General features: G+C 38.9%; 1 non-coding gene and 1 pseudogene across 1 annotated transcript; one reads left to right on the top strand and one right to left on the bottom strand.

Moving 5' to 3' along the window:
- LOC148578823 (uncharacterized) overlaps positions 1–19,855 on the bottom strand; it is a 76,109-nt pseudogene that overhangs the window by 50,935 nt on the left and 5,319 nt on the right.
- LOC148578824 (small nucleolar RNA R71) lies at positions 12,227–12,334 on the top strand. The gene has a single exon (XR_015904588.1). It is a non-coding gene; the product is annotated as a small nucleolar RNA R71 (small nucleolar RNA).

The following is a 19,855-nucleotide window of genomic DNA, read 5'->3' as shown; positions in this document are numbered from 1 at the left end:
ATACTCAGTTATTCCCATCCTTACTCCAGCGTCCTTGCAGAGCATAGAAATCAAGTTTGGATAAGCCAACCTGGCATCTTTGGAATTTTTGTTTGCAATTTTGTAAAATTCAGTTGAAATCAGTTGATGAACTTCCACTTCTTTTCCCATCATGATGCAATGGATCATCACTGCTCTTCTAATAGTGACTTCAGAACGGTTGCTAGTGGGCAGCAGAGAATGCCCAATGAAGTCCAGCCATCCTCTGGCGACTGGTTTGAGATCTTCTTTTTTGAGTTGATTAGGAACACCCTTCGTGCTGGTGGTCCACCTGGCTCCAGGGATGCATATGTCTTCTAGAATCTTATCCAGGCCCTTGTCTGTTCTCATCATTCTCCTATTGAAGGAGTCTGGATCATCTTTCAGCTGAGGTAGCTTTAAGATCTCCCTGATCTTGTCAGGGTGGGTATGAACAATCTTTCCTCTGACCAAGGTCCGATAGTCATAGATAGCAGATCCAGATAGTCTTTGCCTGTCTGTATGCCACATATTAGCATAGAACTCCTGGACCATATTCCTTCCCACTTTCGTTTCAGGATTGGCTAGGATCTCCCAGTTCCTGATTCGAATTTGCTCCTGGATCTCCGGATATTCGTCTTCTTTCAGATCGAATCTAACTTCCGGGATCACTGATCTTAGACCCATTATTTTGTAATAATGGTCTGAATGTTCTTTAGTTAAGAACTTCCCTTGATTCCAAAGTGGTTTTGGAACACTCTCTTTCTTGCCTCTTGGAGTTGGTTATTTTCCTTTAGGAGCCATGATCTTAGTGATCACGGATAAGCACACCAAACTTAGAGGTTTGCTTGTCCTCAAGCAGAAGAAAAGAAAGGAGAGAGAGAGAAGGAGAGCTAGGTGCAATTGTGGATGGAGGGGGAGGGAGGCCGAACCCATATTTAAAGGGAGAGGGGGGGTGGGTTCGAAAATAGGGAGAAAGATAAGATAGAAGATATGGTTTTAAAAGATTTAAGTATGATAAGAAAAGATGTAATTTTTTTAAGAAAAGATATGAAAGATTTTTGAAAAAGATAAGTCTAGATTTTGAAAAAGATAATGCGGAGATTTGAAAAAGATATTAGTTGAAAAGATTTTAGAGTGAAAAGATAGATTTGTTTTGAAAATTTGAAAAAGAGTTGAATTGGATTGAAAAAGAGGGTTTGTGCTTATGGATTAAGATACATTTGATATTTTTAAAGTAGGATTTTTAGAAATTAGGGATTTTAGAAATCAGGGTTCTTAACATGTTTATGCAAGAAATCATGAATTGAAACATGAAAATTAAGATTAAAATGAAAAATATGAAGAAAAAACGAATTTACCTCCTCCCCACCATCCTGGCGTTTGAACGCCCAAACGCTGCATGTTTTGGGCGTTCAACGCCCAAATGCTGCTTCTCCTGGGCGTTCAACGCCCAGCTGCTGCTTATTTCTGGCGTTGAACGCCAGGAAGTCCTTTGTTACTGGGCGTTTTTCTGAACGCCCAGAATGCTGTAAATCTGGCGTTAAACGCCCAGATGGCTATCCTTACTGGCGTTCAACGCCCAGTGGATGCTTTTGTTGGGCGTTGAACGCCCAAAACAGACTTTTACTGGCGTTTTCTTGCCAGTGAGCTCTTTTTCTCTGTTTTGCGTGCAGAATCCTTCTGTAACCCTGTGAACTTATACAATTGACTCTTTACCTTAGGATCAATGAACTTTATATAAACAAATAAAATCAAGAATAGGGCAAAATGCTTAGAGGAAGTGATGCCCCATGGTTGGGTTGCCTCCCAACAAGCACTTCTTTATTGTCTTTAATTGGACCTTGCTGAGCTTTTAATCTAGCTTCAGCCTTGAGCACTCTTGCTCGACATTGCCTTCAAGATAGTGCTTGATTCTCTGTCCATTAACAATGAACTTCTTATCAGAATCAATATCTTGAAGCTCCACATAACCATATGGTGATACACTTCTAATCACATATGGTCCCCTCCACCGGGACTTCAGTTTCCCGGGGAATAGCCTGAGCCTAGAGTTAAACAATAGAACCTTTTGTCCTGGTTCAAAGATTCTAGATGACAGCTTCCTGTCATGCCATTTTTTTTATTTTTCTTTATAAAGCTTGGCATTTTCGAAAGCAGTGAATCTGAATTCCTCTAGCTCATTTAGCTGGAGCAATCTTTTTTCTCCAGCTAATTTGGCATCAAAGTTTAGAAATCTGGTTGCCCAGTAGGCTTTATGTTCCAGTTCCACGGGCAGGTGACATGCCTTACCATACACAAGTTGGTATGGAGAGGTCCCTATAGGAGTCTTGAATGCTGTTCTGTATGCCCACAGAGCATCATCCAAGCTTCTTGCCCAATCCTTTCTACGGGTACTTACAGTCCGTTCTAGGATTGTTTTTAGCTCTCTGTTAGAGACTTCAGCTTGTCCATTAGTCTGTGGATGATATGGAGTCGCCACCTTGTGGCGAATCCCATACCGGACTATGGCAGAGTAAAGCTGTTTGTTGCAGAAGTGAGTGCCCCCATCACTGATTAGTACTCTAGGGACCCCAAACCTGCTGAAGATATATTTCTGGAGGAACTTCAGCACTGTTTTATTATCATTGGTGGGTGTGGCAACGGCCTCTACCCATTTTGATACGTAGTCAACAGCCACCAGAATATAAGTGTTTGAGTATGATGGTGGAAAAGGTCCCATGAAGTCAATTCCCCATACGTTAAACAACTCAATCTCCAAGATTCCTTGTTGAGGCATGGCGTAACCATGAGGCAGATTACCAGCTCTTTGGCAACTGTCACAGTTACGTACAAACTCTCGGGAATCTTTATAGAGTGTGGGCCAATAGAAGCTACATTGGAGGACCTTGGTGGCTGTTCACTCACCTCCGAAATGGCCTCCATATTGTGATCCATGGCAATGCCATAGGATCCTCTGTGCTTCTTCTCTAGGCACACATCTCCGGATTATTCCGTCTGCACACCTCTTAAAGAGATAGGGTTCATCCCACAAGTAGTACTTTGCATCAGTAATTAATTTTTTCTTTTGTTGCCTGTTGTACTCTTTGGGTATGAACCTTGCAGCTTTATAGTTTGCAATGTCTGCAAACCATGGTGTTTCCTGAATGGCAAATAAATGCTCATCCGAAAAAGTCTCAGAGATCTCAGGAGAGGGGAGGGACGTCCCTTCTACTGGCTCTATCCGGGACAGATGATCAGCCACTTGGTTCTCTGTCCCTTTTCTGTCTCTTATTTCTATATCAAACTCTTGCAGAAGCAACACCCATCTTATGAGCCTGGGTTTTGAATCCTGCTTTGTGAGTAGATATTTAAGAGCAGCATGGTCAGTATACACAATCACCTTTGATCCTACTAAGTATGATCTAAACTTGTCAATGGCATAAACCACTGCAAGCAATTCTTTTTCTGTGGTTGTGTAATTTTTCTGGGCATCATTTAAAATGCGGCTAGCATTATAAATGACATGCAGAAGCTTGTCATGCCTCTGTCCCAATACTGCACCAATGGCGTGATCACTGGCATCACACATTAGCTCAAATGGTAATGTCCAATCTGGTGCAGAGATAACTGGTACTGTGACCAGCTTGGCTTTCAGTGTTTCAAACACCTGCAGACACTCTGTGTCAAACACAAATGGTGTGTCAGCAGCTAGCAGATTGCTCAGAGGTTTTGCGATTTTTGAAAAATCCTTTATAAACCTCCTATAGAATCCTGCATGCCCCAGAAAGCTTCTAATTGCCTTAACATTGGCAGGTGGTGGTAATTTTTCAATTACCTCTATTTTTGCTTGATCCACCTCTATTCCCTTGTTTGAAATTTTATGCCCAAGGACAATCCCTTCAGTCACCATAAAGTGACACTTTTCCCAGTTTAAAACCAGGTTGGTCTCTTGGCATCTTTTCAGAACTAGTTTCAGGTGATCAAGACAGGAGCTGAATGAGTCTCCATATACTAAGAAGTCATCCATGAAGACTTCCAGAAAATTTTCCACCATATCAGAGAAAATAGAGAGCATGCATCTCTGGAAGGTTGCAGGCGCATTACATAGCCCAAATGGCATCCTTCTATAAGCAAACACTCCAGATGGACATGTGAATGCTGTTTTCTCTTGATCCTGGGGATCTACTGCAATCTAGTTATAGCCTGAGTAGCCATCCAAAAAGCAGTAATAATCATGACCTGCCAGTCTTTCTAGCATCTGGTCTATGAATGGTAAAGGAAAATGATCCTTTCTGGTGGCTGTATTGAGCCTTCTGTAGTCAATACACATGCGCCACCCTGTAACTGTTCTTGTAGGAACCAGTTCATTCTTTTCATTATGAACCACTGTCATGCCTCCCTTTTTGGGGACAACTTGGACAGGCACCCAGGGGCTGTCAGAAATAGGATAAATAATCCCAGCCTCCAGTAATTTGGTGACCTCTTTCTGCACCACTTCCTTCATGGCTGGATTTAGCCGCCTCTGTGGTTGAACCACTGGTTTAGCATTATCCTCCAATAAGATTTTGTGCATGCATCTGGCTGGGCTTATGCCCTTAAGGTCACCTATGGACCACCCAAGAGCTGTCTTGTGTGTCCTTAGCACTTGAATAAGTGCTTCCTCTTCCTGTGAATTTAAGGCAGAGCTTATGATCACTGGAAAAGTGTCACCTTCTCTCAGAAATGCATATTTCAGGGATGGTGGTAATGGTTTGAGCTCGGGTTTAGGAGGTTTTTCCTCTTCCAGAGGAAATTTCAGAGGCTCTTTCATTTCCTCTGAATCCTCTAAATCAGGCTGAACATCTTTAAAGATGTCTTCCAACTCTGATTCGAGACTCGCAGCCATGTTGATCTCTTCTACCAAGGAGTCAATAAGATCAACTTTCATGCAGTCTTTTGATGTGTCTAGATGCTGCATGGCTTTGACAGCATTCAACTTAAACTCATTATCATTGACTCTCAAGGTTATTTCCCCCTGTTGGACATCAATGAGGGTTCGTCCAGTTGCTAGGAAGGGTCTTCCTAGAATGAGAGTAGCACTCTTGTGCTCCTCCATTTCCAGCACCACAAAGTCAGTAGGAAAGGCGAATGGCCCAACCCTGACAATCATGTCTTCAATCACGCCTGATGGGTATTTAATGGAGCCATCAGCAAGTTGGAGACATATCCGGGTTGGTTTAACTTCTTCAGTTAAACCAAGCTTTTTGATGGTGGATGCAGGTATTAGATTGATACTTGCCCCAAGATCACATAAAGCTGTCTTGGTGCAATTCCCTTCTAATATGCATGGTATCAGAAAACTCCCAGGATCTTTAAGCTTTTCAGGAAAGCTTTTCAGAATGACTGCACTGCATTCTTCAGTGAGGAGAACTCTTTCAGTTTCTCTCCAATCCTTCTTATGACTCAAGATCTCTTTCATGAACTTGGCATAAGAAGGTATTTGCTCAAGTGCCTCTGCAAATGGAATCTTTATTTCAAGAATTCTGAGATAATCTGCAAAGCGAGCAAATTGCTTATCCTGCTCCTCTTGGCAGAGTTTTTGAGGATAAGGTATCTTGGCTTTATATTCCTCAACCTTAGTTGCTGTAAGTTTATTTCCTACAGAAGTGGTTGAGGAAGCCTTTTTAGATGGGTTGTCATCAGCACTTGTGTGTGTCTGATCCCTCACTGGCAATTGAATGCCAGAGTTAGAAGCTGGAGTGGCGTTAGACGCCAGCTTCCCATCTGTTCCTGGCGTCTGAACGCCAGAACTGTGCTCCTTTTGGGCGTTCAACGCCAGATCCTTGCTTGTTTCTGGCGTTGAACGCCAGTCCTGAGCATGGTCTGGGCGTTCAGCGCCAGCCTTCCACCAAATCTCTGGCGTTTTAGCGCCATAATTATTTTTCCCTGGGCTCTTACTGTTCTCAGGTGGATTTTGGGTGGTTTGCTCATTTCTTGGCTTCTTGCTGCCTTGAGGTGGGGTGTTTAATGTTTTCCCACTTCTTAATTGAACTGCTTGGCATTCTTCTGTTATTTCTCTTGACAGCTGCTGCTTTGTTTGCTTCAATTGTTCTTCCATATTTATATTAGCCATCCTTGTCTCTTGTAGTCTATTTTTGAATTCGGCTAACTGCTGTGTTAGAAAATCCAATTGCTGATTGAATTCAGCAGCTTGTTTTACAGAACTGAATTCAGCAGTTACTGTTTTGGCCTCTTCTTTCATGGAAGGGTCACTGTTTAGGTATAGATGCTGATTTCTGGCAACTGTATCAATGAGCTCTTGAGCTTCTTCAATTGTCTTTCTCATGTGGATAGATCCACCAGCTGAGCAATCTAGAGATATCTGAGCTCTTTCTGCAAGCCCATAATAGAAGATGTCTAACTAAACCCACTCTGAAAACATTTCAGAGGGGCGTTTTCGTAGCATCTCTCTGTATCTCTCCCAGGCATCATAAAGGGATTCATTATCTCCTTGTTTAAAGCCTTGGATGTCCAGCCTTAGCTGTGTCATCCTTTTTGGAGGAAAGTATTGATTCAGGAATTTTTCTGTCAGCTGTTTCCATGTCCTTATGCTAGCCTTAGGCTGGTTATTTAACCACCTCTTGGCTTGGTCTTTTACAGCAAATGGAAATAGTAATAATCCGTAAACATCCTGATCTACTTCCTTATCATGTACTGTGTCAGCAATTTGTAAAAACTGTGCCAGAAACTCTGTAGGTTCTTCCTGTGGAAGACCGAAATACTGGCAACTTTGCTGCACCATGATAATGAGCTGAGGATTCAACTCAAAGCTACTGACTCCAATGGAGGGTATGCAGATACTACTCCCATATGAAGCAGTAGAGGGGTTAGCATATGACCCCAGAGTCCTCCTAGACTGTTCATTTCCACTTAGATCCATGATAGAGAAAGGGGGATGAAAAAATAAAAATTTTATTTATTTATTTATTTATTTATTTATTTCGGAAATAAAATAAATAAAATAAATAAAAATGAGTGAAGATTTTCGAAACAATGAGGAGAGAGAAAGTGGTTAAGAAGTTTTGAAAAAGATATGATTTTTTTTAAAAGGATTTTAAATTTTGAAACAAAAAATCCGAATTTTAAAATTGATTTTTGAAAAATTGCTTTAAAATAGAGGGAAAAGATATTTTTGAATTTAATGAGGGAAGAAAAAAAACAATAAAATAACACAAGATCTAAAATTTTTAGATCCAATGCTCCTTGTTTTCGAAAATTTTGGAGGGAAAACACCAAGGAACACCAAACTTAAAAATTTTAAGATCAAGACACAAGAAAAACTCAAGAACACTTTGAAGACTCACAAGAACACAAGAACATGAAGAAAGAACACCAAACTTAAAATTTTTAGAAAACCAAAACAAAATTTTCGAAAACCAAAGAAAAATCTACAAGAAAACACCAAACTTAAAGTTTGGCACAAGATTTAATGTAAAAGTTATTTTTGAAAAAGAATTTTTAAAAAGAAGACACCCAATTACCAAGAACACAGACCAACGCTCTAGCCAACTGAGTTATAAATGTAACACTTGTTTTGAAGAAGTATTTTTTAAATAACTAAGAATGAAAAATTTTTTTTTTTTGAAAACTAATGTTTTGAAAAGGCACAAGAAAAACAAGAAAAACCACAAAACAAGAAGGACTAAAGATCAAACAAGAAAAATTCAATTATAAAATTATAATTTTCGAAAATTTTTTGAAAAAGAAAATAAGGATTCTAAGATTTTAACCAAAAACAATAACAAAAGACTCTAAACCAAAAAGAAAAATTTTTCCTAATCTAAGCAACAAAATAAACCGTCAATTGTCCAAACTCGAACAATCCCCGGCAACGGCGCCAAAAACTTGGTGCACGAAAATTACTTCACACTATGTAATTCCGCACAACTAACCAGCAAGTGCACTGGGTCGTCCAAGTAATACCTTACGTGAGTAAGGGTCGATCCCACGGAGATTGTTGGCTTGAAGCAAGCTATGGTTATCTTGCAACTCTTAGTCAGGATATTAATTAGTGGTTATCAATTGACTTGCAAATGAACAAGAGAGCATGAATTAAAGGTTACTTGTTATGCAGTAGATGAGAATATGTTGGAGTTTTGGAGATGCTTTGCCTTTTGAATCTCTGCTTTCTCCCTATCTTCTTCTTCACGCACGCACGTCCCTCCTATGGCAAGCTGTGTGTTGGAGGATCACCGTTGTCAATGGCTACCATCCTTCCTTTCAGTGAAAATGGTCCAGGTGCACTGTCACCGCACGGTTAATCATCTGTAGGTTCTCGATCATACCAGAATAGGATTCGCTATCCTTTTGCGTCTGTCACTACGCCTAGCACTCGCGAGTATGAAGCTCATCACAGTCATCCAATCCCAGAATCCTACTAGGAATACCACAGACAAGGTTTAGACTTTCCGGATTCTCAAGGATGCTGCCAATGGATTCTAGCTTATACCACGGAGATTCCGATTAAGGAATCTAAGAGATACTCATTCAATCTAATGTAGAACGGAGGTGGTTGTCAGGCACACGTTCATAGGTTGAGAATGGTGATGAGTGTCACGGATCATCACATTCATCATGAATAGGCGCGAATGAACATCTTAGATAGGAACAAGCGTGATTGAATAGAAAACAGAAATACTTGCATTAATTCATCAGGACACAGCAGAGCTCCTCACCCCCAACAATGGAGTTTAGAGACTCATGCCATCAGAGATTACAAAGTTCAGATCTAAAATGTCATGATCTCTAAAATAAATCTCTAAAAGTTGTTTAAATACTAAATTAGTAACCTAGGTTTACAGAAAATGAGTAAACTATGATAGATGGTGCAGAAATCCACTTCTGGGGCCCACTTGGTGTGTGCTGGGGCTGAGACTAAAGCTTCTCACGTGCATAGGGCTGTTTTGGGCGTTCAACGCCAGCTTTGGATCCATTTATGGCGTTGAACTCCAACTTTTGACTTGTTTCTGGCGCTGGACGCCAGATTGCAGCATGGAACTGGCGTTGAACGTCATTTTACGTCATCTATCCTTGAGCAAATTATGGACTATTATATATTGCTGGAAAGCCCTGGATGTCTACTTTCTAACGCAATTGGAAGCGCGCCATTTGGACTTCCGTAGCTCCAAAAATTCCATTTTGAGTGCAGAAAGGTCAGAATCCAACAGCATCAGCAGTCCTTTTTCAGCCTGAATCAGATTTTTGCTCAGCTCCCTCAATTTCAGCCAGAAAATACCTGAAATTACAGAAAAACACACAAACTCATAGTAAAGTCCAGAAATATGAATTTTGCCTAGAAACTAATGAGAATAAACTAAAAACTAACTAAAATATACTAAAATCTATATGAAATTAACCCCAAAAAGCGTATAAAATACCCGTTCATCAGTGCTCTTGATGTTCCACCCTTAATTGTCCCATGTTGGAACTTAATTCTCCTAGGGAGGTGTTGATTTGCTCCCAAAAATTCTGTGGAGGAAAGTGCATCCCTTGAGGTATCTCAGGGATTTCTTGATGGTGAGCTTCCTCATGTGTTTCTTGAGCTCCATGAATAGGCTCTCTTGTTTGCTTCATTCTTTTCTTAGTGATGGGCTTGTGAGATGAATCTTTCCATCTTCCATGGCTCAGAGGTGGAAGCAATTGCCTTCCCTTTTCTCTTTCTTGAGGTTTCTCTGGCCTTAGGTGCCATTAATGGTAATGGAAAAACAAAAAGCTTATGCTTTTACTACACCAAACTTAGAATATTGCTCGCCCTCGAGCAAGAGAAGAAAGAATAGATGAAGAAGAAGAAGATATGGAGGAGATGGAGGGATGTGTGTATTCGGCCATATGGGTGGGATTGGGTGGGAAAGAGATTTTGAGTTTTGAAGGTAGGTGGGGTGTATGGATATGAGTGGTAAATGGAGAACAGAAGGGATGACCATGAATGGAGAGAGAGAGGGTGAGGTAGGTGGAGATCCTGTGAAGTCCACAGATGCTGAGATGATCCTGTGGGGTCCACAGATCCTGAGGTGTCAAGGATTTGCATCCCTGCACCAATTAGGCATGTAAAATGCCTTTGCATGCAATTCTGGCGTTTAAACGCCGAATTGATGCTTGTTCTGGGCGTTCAGCGCCCAGATGCAGCATATTTCTGGCGTTGAACGCCAGTCAGATGCTTGTTTCTGGCGTTCAGTGCCAGCTCTTCCTCAGTGTGCATTTCTGGCGTCTGAACGCCAAGATTCTGCTTGTTTCTGGCGTTCAACGCCAGAAACATGCTCTGTTCTGGCGTTGAACGCCAGACAGATGCTCCTTACTGGCGTTCAAACGCCAGTAAAATCCTCCTCTAGGGTGTGATTTCTCTTCTGCTGTTTTTGATTCCGTTTTCAATTTTTATATTTATTTTGTGACTCCACATGATCATGAACCTAATAAAACATGAAAGAACAATAAAAATAAAATTAGATAAATAAAAATTGGGTTGCCTCCCAACAAGCGCTTCTTTAATGTCAATAGCTTGACAGTGGGCTCTCATGGAGCCTCACAAATGTTCAGAGCATTGTTGAGACTCCCCAACACCAAACTTAGAGTTTGGATATAGGAGTTCAACACCAAACTTAGAGTTTGGTTGTGGCCTCCCAATACCAAACTTAGAGTTTGACTGTGGGGGCTCTGTATGACTCTGTTTTGAGAGAAGCTTACTGTGCCTTTTTTCCATGTTTACAGAAGGATGACCTTGAGTTTTTAACACAAGGGAGTCCTCATTCAATTGAAGGACTAATTCACCTCTGTCAACATCAATCACAACTCTTGCTGTGGCTAGGAAGGGTCTTCCAAGGATGATGGATTCATCCTCATCCTTCCCAGTATCTAGGACTATGAAATCAGCAGGGATGTAAAGGCCTTCAACCTTTACTAACACGTCGTCTACTTGTCCATAAGCCTATTTTCTTGAATTGTCTGCCATCTCTAATGAGATTTTAGCAGCTTGCACCCCAAAGATTCCCAGTTTCTCTATTACAGAGAGGGGCATGAGGTTTATCCATGAACCAAGGTCATACAGAGCATTTTCAAAGATCATGGTGCCTATGGTACAAGGTATTAGGAACTTTCCAGGATCCTGTTTCTTCTGAGGCAATGTCAGTTGATCCAGATCACTCAGTTCATTAGTGAACAAGGGAGGTTCATCTTCCCAAGTCTCAATACCAAATAAATTGGCATTCAGCTTCATGATTGCACCAAGGAATTTGGCAACTTGCTCTTCAGTAACATCTTCATTCTCTTCAGAAGAGGAGCACTCATTAGAGCTCATGAATGGCATAAGGAGGTTTAATGGAATCTCTATGGTCTCTAGTTGAGCCTTAGATTCCTTTGGTTGCTCAAAGGGAAACTCCTTATTGATCACTGGACGTCCCTGGCGGTCTTCCTCACTGGGATTCATGGCCTCAACCTCCCTTACAGGTTCGGCCATGGTGGTCATTTCAATAGCCTTGCACTCTCCTTTTGGGTTTTCTTCTGTATTGCTTGGGAGAGTACTAGGAGGGATTTCAGTGACTCTTTTACTCAGCTGGCCCACTTGGGCTTCCAAATTTCTAATGGAGGACCTTGTTTCATTCATGAAACTTACAGTGGCCTTAGATAGATCAGAGACTAAGTTTGCTAAATTAGAAGTATTTTGTTCAGAGTTCTCTATCTGTTGCTGAGTGGATGATGGAAAAGGTTTATTATTGTTAAACCTGTTTCTTCCACCATTATTAAAGCCTTGTTGAGGCTTTTGATCCTTCCATGAGAGATTTGGATGATTTCTCCATGATGGATTATAGGTGTTTCCATAAGGTTCACCTAAGTAATTTACCTCTGCTATTGCAGGGTTCTCAGGATCATAAGCTTCTTCTTCAGAAGATGCCTCTTGAGTACTGTTGGATGCAGCTTGCATTCCATTCAGACTCTGAGAAATCATATTGACTTGCTGAGTCAATATTTTATTCTGAGCCAATATGGAATTCAGAGTATCAATTTCAAGAACTTCCTTCTTCATAGGCGTCCCATTACTCCTAGGATTCCTCTCAGAAGTGTACATGAACTGGTTACTAGCAACCATGTCAATGAGTTCTTGAGCTTCTGCAGGCGTTTTCTTTAGGTGAATGGATCCACCTGCAGAAGTATCCAATGACATCTTAGCTAATTCAGACAGACCATCATAGAATATATCCAGGATGGTCCATTCTGAAAGCATGTCAAAAGGACACTTTTTGGTCAGTTCTTTGTATCTCTCCCAAGCTTCATAGAGGGATTCACCTTCTTTCTGTCTGAAGGTCTGAACATCCACTCTAAGCTTACTCAGCTTTTGAGGAGGAAAGAACTTGGCTAAGAAAGCCTTGACCAGCTTATCCCAAGAGTTCAGGCTATCCTTAGGTTGAGAGTCCAACCATATTCTAGCTCTGTCTCTCACAGCAAAAGGGAAAAGCATGAGCATGTAGACTTCAGGATCTACTCCATTAGTCTTAACAGTATCACATATCTGCAAGAATTCAGTTAAGAACTGAAAAGGATCTTCAGATGGAAGTCCATGAAACTTGCAGTTCTGCTGCATCAGAGAAACTAATTGAGGTTTCAGCTCAAAATTGTTTGCTCCAATGGTAGGGATGGAGATGCTTCTTCCATGTAAATTGGAATTAGGTGCAGTAAAGTCACCAAGCATCCTCCTTGCATTATTATTATTTTCGGCTGCCATCTCCTCTTCCTGTTCGAAAATTTTTGATAGGTGCTTGCTGGATTGTTGTAATTTAGCTTCTCTTAGTTTCCTCTTCAGAGTCCTTTCAGGTTCTGGATCTGCTTCAAAAAGAATATTCTTGTCCTTGCTCCTGCTCATATGAAAAAGAGGGAACAGAAAAATAATAATAATAGGGATCCTTTTTGCCTAAGCATAGAGGTTCCCTTATGTGAGTAGAAGAAGAACAGAATGTAATATAAAGAAGGGAAGAAGAGAAAATTCGAACACAGATGGAAGAGGGGGTTCGAATTTTGGTGAGATGAAGTGTTAGTAGATGAATAAATAAATAGAAGGAGATGAGAGAGAAAGAGGATTTTCGAAAATAATTTTTGAAATAGAGTTAGTGATTTTCGAAAATAGTTTTTGAAAAAGGTTAGTAATTTTCGAAAATTAAAATAAAAAATTAAAATAATTAGTTAATTAAAAAGAAATTTTGAAGAAGAGGGAAGATATTTTCGAAGATTAGAGAGAGAGAGAGAGTTAGTTAGGTAGTTTTGAAAAAGATAAGAAACAAACAAAAAGTTAGTTAGTTAGTTGAAACAAATTTGAAAATCAATTTTGAAAAGATAAGAAGATAAGAAGTTAGAAAGGATATTTTAAAATCAAATTTTGAAAAAGATAAGATAAAGAGATATTTTTGAAAAGATATGATTGAAATTAGTTTTGAAAAAGATTTGATTTTTAAAATCACAATTAATGACTTGATTCCGAAGAAATCACAAGATGTGATTCTAGAACTCAAAGTTTGAATCTTTCTTAACAAGTAAGTAACAAACTTGAAATTTTTGAATCAAAACATTAATTGATGATGTTATTTTTGAAAATTATGTGATAAAGATAAGAAAAAAATTTTTGAAAAATATTTTTAAAATTTTCGAAAATAACTAAGAAAAATGAAAAAGATTTGATTTTTGAAAAAGATTTTGAAAAAGATCAGGTTTTTAAATTGAAAATTTGATTTGACTCATAAGAAGCAATTAAATTTTAAAAAGTTTTGAAAAAGTCAACTCAAATTTTCGAATTTATGAGAAGAAAAAGGAGAAGATATTTTTTTGATTTTTTTGAATTTTTATGATGAGAGAGAAAAACATGAAAATGATGCAATGCATGAAAATTTTTAGATCAAAACAATGAATGCATGCAAGAATGCTATGAATGTTAAGATGAACACCAAGAATACTTTGAATGTCAAGATGAACATCAAGAACTTATTTTTGAAAATTTTTATATGCAAAGAAAACATGCAAGCCACCAAACTTAAAAATCTTTCATGTTTAGACTTTATGAATGCAAAAATGCACATGTAAAACAAGAAAAGACACAAAACAAGAAAAAAATCAAGATCAAACAAGAAGACTTACCAAGAACAACTTGAATATCATGAAGAACACTATGAATGCATGAATTTTTCAAAAATTTTATGCAAACTTTAAAACATGCAATTGACACCAAACTTAAAATTGACTCAAGACTCAAACAAGAAACACAAAATATTTTTGATTTTTTTTTTATTTTGTAATTTTTTTTTGTATTTTTATTTTATATTTTTCGAAAATTGGTGTGAAAAAGAAGAATAAGGATTCCAAAATTTTTAATATGAATTCCAGGAATCTTGCACTCTTATTCTAAAGCTCCAATCTGAGGGTTAGGCATGGCTTACTAGCCAGCCAAGCTTTAGAAGATATTGATACTTTCCATGTATAGAGCAACTAAGTGTGTGAAGATCAACAAGCTCTTGTGATGATAAGTTGAAACCCCAGTCCAAAAGATTAGACATGGCTTACAGCCAGCCAGGATTCAACAAATCATCATGAAACGCTAGAATTCATTCTTAAAAATTCTGAAGAACATAATAAAAATTTTTGAAAAGAATTTTTATTTTTTTCGAAAACAGATGAGAAATTTTTTGAAAGATTTTTGAAAAATTTTTGAAAATAAAACAAAAAGAAAATTACCTAATCTGAGCAACAAGATGAACCGTCAGTTGTCCAAACTCAAACAATCCCCGACAACGGTGCCAAAAACTTGGTACACAAAATTGTGATCTCAGGCAACGGCGCCAAAAACTCTGTACGCACGTCTTAATAAATCGTTTTTCATTCACAACTTCGATACAACTAACCAGCAAGTGCACTGGGTCATCCAAGTAATAAACCTTACGTGAGTAAGGGTCGATCCCACGGAGATTGTCGGCTTGAAGCAAGCTATGGTCACCTTGTAAATCTCAGTCAGGCGGATATCAAATGGTTATGGAGTTTTCGAAATTAATAATAAATAAACAGAAAATAGAGATAGAAATACTTATGTATATCATTGGTGAGAATTTCAGATAAGTGTATGGAGATGCGTTCGTTCCTCTGAACCTCTGCTTTCCTGCTGTCTTCATCCAATCAGTCTTACTCCTTTCCATGGCTGGCTTTATGTAAGGACATCACCATTGTCAATGGCTACTTTTAATCCTCTCTAGAAAATGGTCCGATGCACTGTCACTGCATGGCTAATCGTCTGGAGGCATCACCGTGGTCAATGGCTGCATCCTATCCTCTTGTGAAAATGGTCCAAATGCTCTGTCACAGCACGGCTAATCATCTGAGGTTCTCGATCATACTGGAATAGGATTCACCCTCCTTTTGCGTCTGTTACTATGCGCAGCACTCGCGAGTTTGAAGTTCGTCACAGTCATTCAATCCCAGAGCCCTACTCGGAATACCACCGACAAGGTTTAGACTTTCTGGACTCTCATGAATGCCGCCATCAATCTAGCTTATACCACGAAGATTCTGATTAAGAGATCCAAGAGATACTCATTCAATCTAAGGTAGAACGGAAGTGGTTGTCAGGAACGCGTTCGTAGGGAATGATGATGATTGTCACGTTCATCACATTCATGTTGAAGTGCGAATGAATATCTTAGAAGCGGAATAAGTTGAATTGAATAGAAAAATAGTAGTACTTTGCATTAATTCATGAGGAACAGCAGAGCTCCACACCTTAATCTATGGAGTGTAGAAACTCTACCATTTGAAAATACATAAGTGAAAGGTTCAGGCATGGCCGAGAGGCTAGCCCCCATGATCTAAGAACCAGACGTCCCAAGATGTCTAATACAATAGTAAAAAGTCCTATTTATAATAAACTAGCTACTAGGGTTTACAGAAGTAAGTAATTGATGTATAAATCCACTTCTGGGGCCCACTTGGTGTGTGCTTGGGCTGAGCTTGAATGTTACACGTGAAAAGGTCATTCTTGGAGTTGAACGACAGTTTGTAACGTATTTCTGGCGTTCAACTCTGGCTTGTAACGTGTTTCTGGGCGTTTAACTCCAGACAGCAGCGTAGAACTGGCGTTCAACGCCCTTTTACGTCATCTAAACTCGGTCAAAGTATGAACTATTATACATTGCTGGAAAGCCCTGGATGTCTACTTTCCAACGCAATAGGAAGCGCGCCATTTTGAGTTCTGTAGCTCCAGAAAATTCACTTTGAGTGCAGGGAGGTCAGAATCGAACAGCATCAGCAGTCCTTCTTCAACCTCTGAATCTGATTTTTGCTCAAGTCCCTCAATTTCAGCCAGAAAATACCTGAAATCACAGAAAAACACACAAATTCATAGTAAAGTCCAGAAATGTGAATTTAACATAAAGACTAATGAAAACATCCCTAAAAGTAACCAGATTCTACTAAAAACATACTAAAAATAATGTCAAAAAGCGTATAAATTATCCGCTCATCAGCCACTATGGATGCTATTTTGAGTTTTGTGCAATTTTATTTATTTTAGGTAGCATTCGGAGGGATTTGATGAAGTTTCTACAGAGAAAAAGAAGAATTCAAAGAGATGACCAGCGAAGACCGACGCGGACGCGTAGCTCACGTGACCGCGCGGAATGGAGAAATCGCAATGACGCGATCGCGTGCTTGACGCGAACGCGTGGACTAGAATCTGCACAAATGACGCGAGCGCGTGGATGACGCGGACACGTCACATGCGCGATCTGCAATAATTCAGAAAACGCTGGTTACGATTTCGGGGCTATTTTGACCCAGTTTCCAGCCCAAAAAACACAGATTAGAAGCTGCAGAATGGACAAATCAAGTGGTCCCCACCCATCAACTGAAGATCTGTTAATTAATTCGAATTTAAATTCAAATCTTATCTTTTAGGAAAAGATATTATTATTATTTTTATTTTAAACCTATTAGGATTAGTAATAAATAGAAACTCTGTACATTTAGACAGGTATGAGATTGTTACCAGAACCCTTATTTTTCTTCTCTGAACCATGAGCAACTAATCCTTCATTGTTAAGGTTAGGAGCTCTGTCTATTTGTAATGGATTAATTCGTTTGATCTTTCTAATTTATTCATGTTTTGATTTATATTTCAATAATTGTTTTCGCTCTTAATTTTATGAATATTGGGTGGAACGGAAGTATGACCCATGTTCTAATTGAGTTCTTGTAAAACTTGGAAAAGCTCTTTACTTGAACAACAGCTTGGAAACATATTATACTGAATTTTTAATTGTTTGTATTTAATGGGATACGTGACATATAATCCCTTTATTTGTGGATAATTAAGATTCTTTTGGCATATAAACTAGAAATCGATCATCACCCCCTAATTGGAATTAATTGACCAAGGAATTGGCAGTTAATGAATTTTAGAGGAGACTAGGAAGGTCTAAGGAATTAGGGTCTTGTCACATATAGTTTTCCATGAAATTATATCTTGCATGATTAAATTAGTTAGTAATAAAAGTTAATCTGGAAAATAGATAACTCTGAAACCTTAACTGTTTTCTCAATATTTTATTCCCAACTTATTTATTTGTTTATCCTTTTGATATTCTGAGTTCGAACTTAAACCTTTTGAACATCTCAAAACCAATTTTTGCTTGCCTAACTAATCCTATCAAACGCTATTGTTTCTTGATCCATCAATCCTCGTGGGATCGACCCTTACTCACGTAAGGTATTACTTGGTACGACCCGATGCACTTGCCGGTTAGTAGTGTGGGTTGTAAAATACTGCACCAATACTCATTCAATCTAAGGTAGAATGGAGGTGGTTATCAGGAACGCGTTCATAAGTTGAGAATGCTGATGAGTGTCATGGATCATCACATTCATCATGTTGAAGTGCAAATGAATATCTTAGATAGAAACAAGCGTGTTTGAATAGAAAATAGAAGTAATTGCATTAATTCATCGAGACACAGCAGAGCTCCTCACCCCCAACCGTGGAGTTTAGAGACTCATGCCATCGAAGATACAATGTAAAACATGAAAATGTCATGAGGTACAAGAGAAATCTCTAAAAGTAGTTTTTACAGAGAAATGAGTAACTAAGGTAGATAGTGCAGAAATCCACTTTCGGGACCCACTTGGTGTGTGTTTGGGCTGAGCATTGAAGCTTTCACGTGCATAGGCCATCCTTGGAGTTAAACGCCACCTTTGGTGCCAGTTTGGGCGTTTAACTCTAACTTGTAACTTGGTTCTGGCGTTAAACGCCAGAAATAGGTTGGGAGTGGGCGTTTTAACGCCAGTTTACGTCATCTATTCTCGAGCAAAGTATAGACTATTATATATTGCTGGAAAGCCTCAGATATCTACTTTCCAACGCAATTAAGAGCGCGCCAATTGGACTTCTGTAGCTCCAGAAAATTTATTTCGAATGCAGGGAGGTCAGAATCCAACAGCATCTGCAGTCCTTTTTCAGCGTGAATCAGATTTTTGCTCAGATCCCTCCATTTCAGCCAGAAAATACCTGAAATTACAAAAAAAACACACAAACTCATAGTAAAGTCTAGAAATATGATTTTTGCATAAAAATTAATGAAAATATACAAAAAAAGTAACTAAAACCTGCTAAAAACTACATGAAAATATCCCCAAAAAGCGTATAAAATATCTGCTCATCACAACACCAAACTTAAACTGTTGCTTGTCCCCAAGCAACTAGATAAATAAAATAGGATAGAAAGAGAATTAAGAAGCAATGATATCCCTGAGTTGCAAATGAAGTTTAGATTCGAATTAGATGAGCGGGACTAGTAGCTTTTTGCTTCTGAACAGTTTTGGCATCTCACTTTATCCCTTGAAGTTTAGAATAATTGGTATCCATAGGAACGCAGAGTTCAGATAGTGTTATTGATTCTCTTAGTTTGGCATGTTGACTCTTGAACACAGTTAATTTATGAGTCTTGGCTGTGACCCTAAGCGTCTTGTTTTCCCAGTGATACTACAGGATACATAAATGCCACAGACACATAACTGGATGAACCTTTTCAGATTGTGACTCAGCTTTGCTAGAGTCCCCAGTTAGAGGAGCCTAGAGTTCTTAAGCACACTCTTTTTGCTTTGGATCAAGACTTTAACCACTCAGTCTCAAGTTTTTCACTTGGACCTTCATGACACAAGCACATGGTTAGGAACAGCTTGATTTAGCTGCTTAGGCTAGGTTTTCATTCCTTTAGGCCCTCCTATCCATTAATGCTCAAAGCCTTGGATCCTTTTTACCCTTGGCTTTTGGTTTAAAGGGCTAATGGCTTTTTCTGCTTGCTTTTTTTGCAAGCTTTGTCTTTTTCACTGCTTTTTCTTGCTTCAAGAATCAATTTTATGATTTTTCACTAATTTTTCTTGCTTCAAGAACCAACTATTTTAATATTCATAAACTTCACCATAAAAAATATGTACTGTTCAAGCATTCATTCAGAAGACAAAAAGTATTGCCACCACACAACTATTTTATTCATGTTTAATGATGATGAGAGGAATAAATTATAGCTTACTTGGAAATAAAAATAAAGATCCTAATTACTAATATTCATGTAATTCTTAAAATAGATTCCTAATGATAAAAGTTATCACAGAGTTAAGATTAGGACTCAACAACCTTTATTTTGGGAGATGGATGCTCCTTCAATTTATGGGGTGTCTGGTCCTTCAAGAGACAGCTTCTGGCGCTTCAGCTCCTGTAGCTCACACCCTTGCTTCTCTTGTTCCTTGAGCAGTTTGCAAATCATGCTATTTTGATTCTGCTGCTCTTCTTTGAGTTGATCCATAGCTTCTTGTAGCTTGGTAA

The sequence above is a fragment of the Arachis ipaensis genome, chromosome B1 (genome assembly GCF_059453495.1).
Source record: "Arachis ipaensis isolate K30076 ecotype BB chromosome B1, ASM5945349v1, whole genome shotgun sequence".
In the NCBI taxonomy this organism is placed as follows: domain Eukaryota; kingdom Viridiplantae; phylum Streptophyta; class Magnoliopsida; order Fabales; family Fabaceae; genus Arachis; species Arachis ipaensis.
Note: the sequence above shows the minus strand (reverse complement) of the source record. Positions and strands in the feature narration are given on the sequence as shown.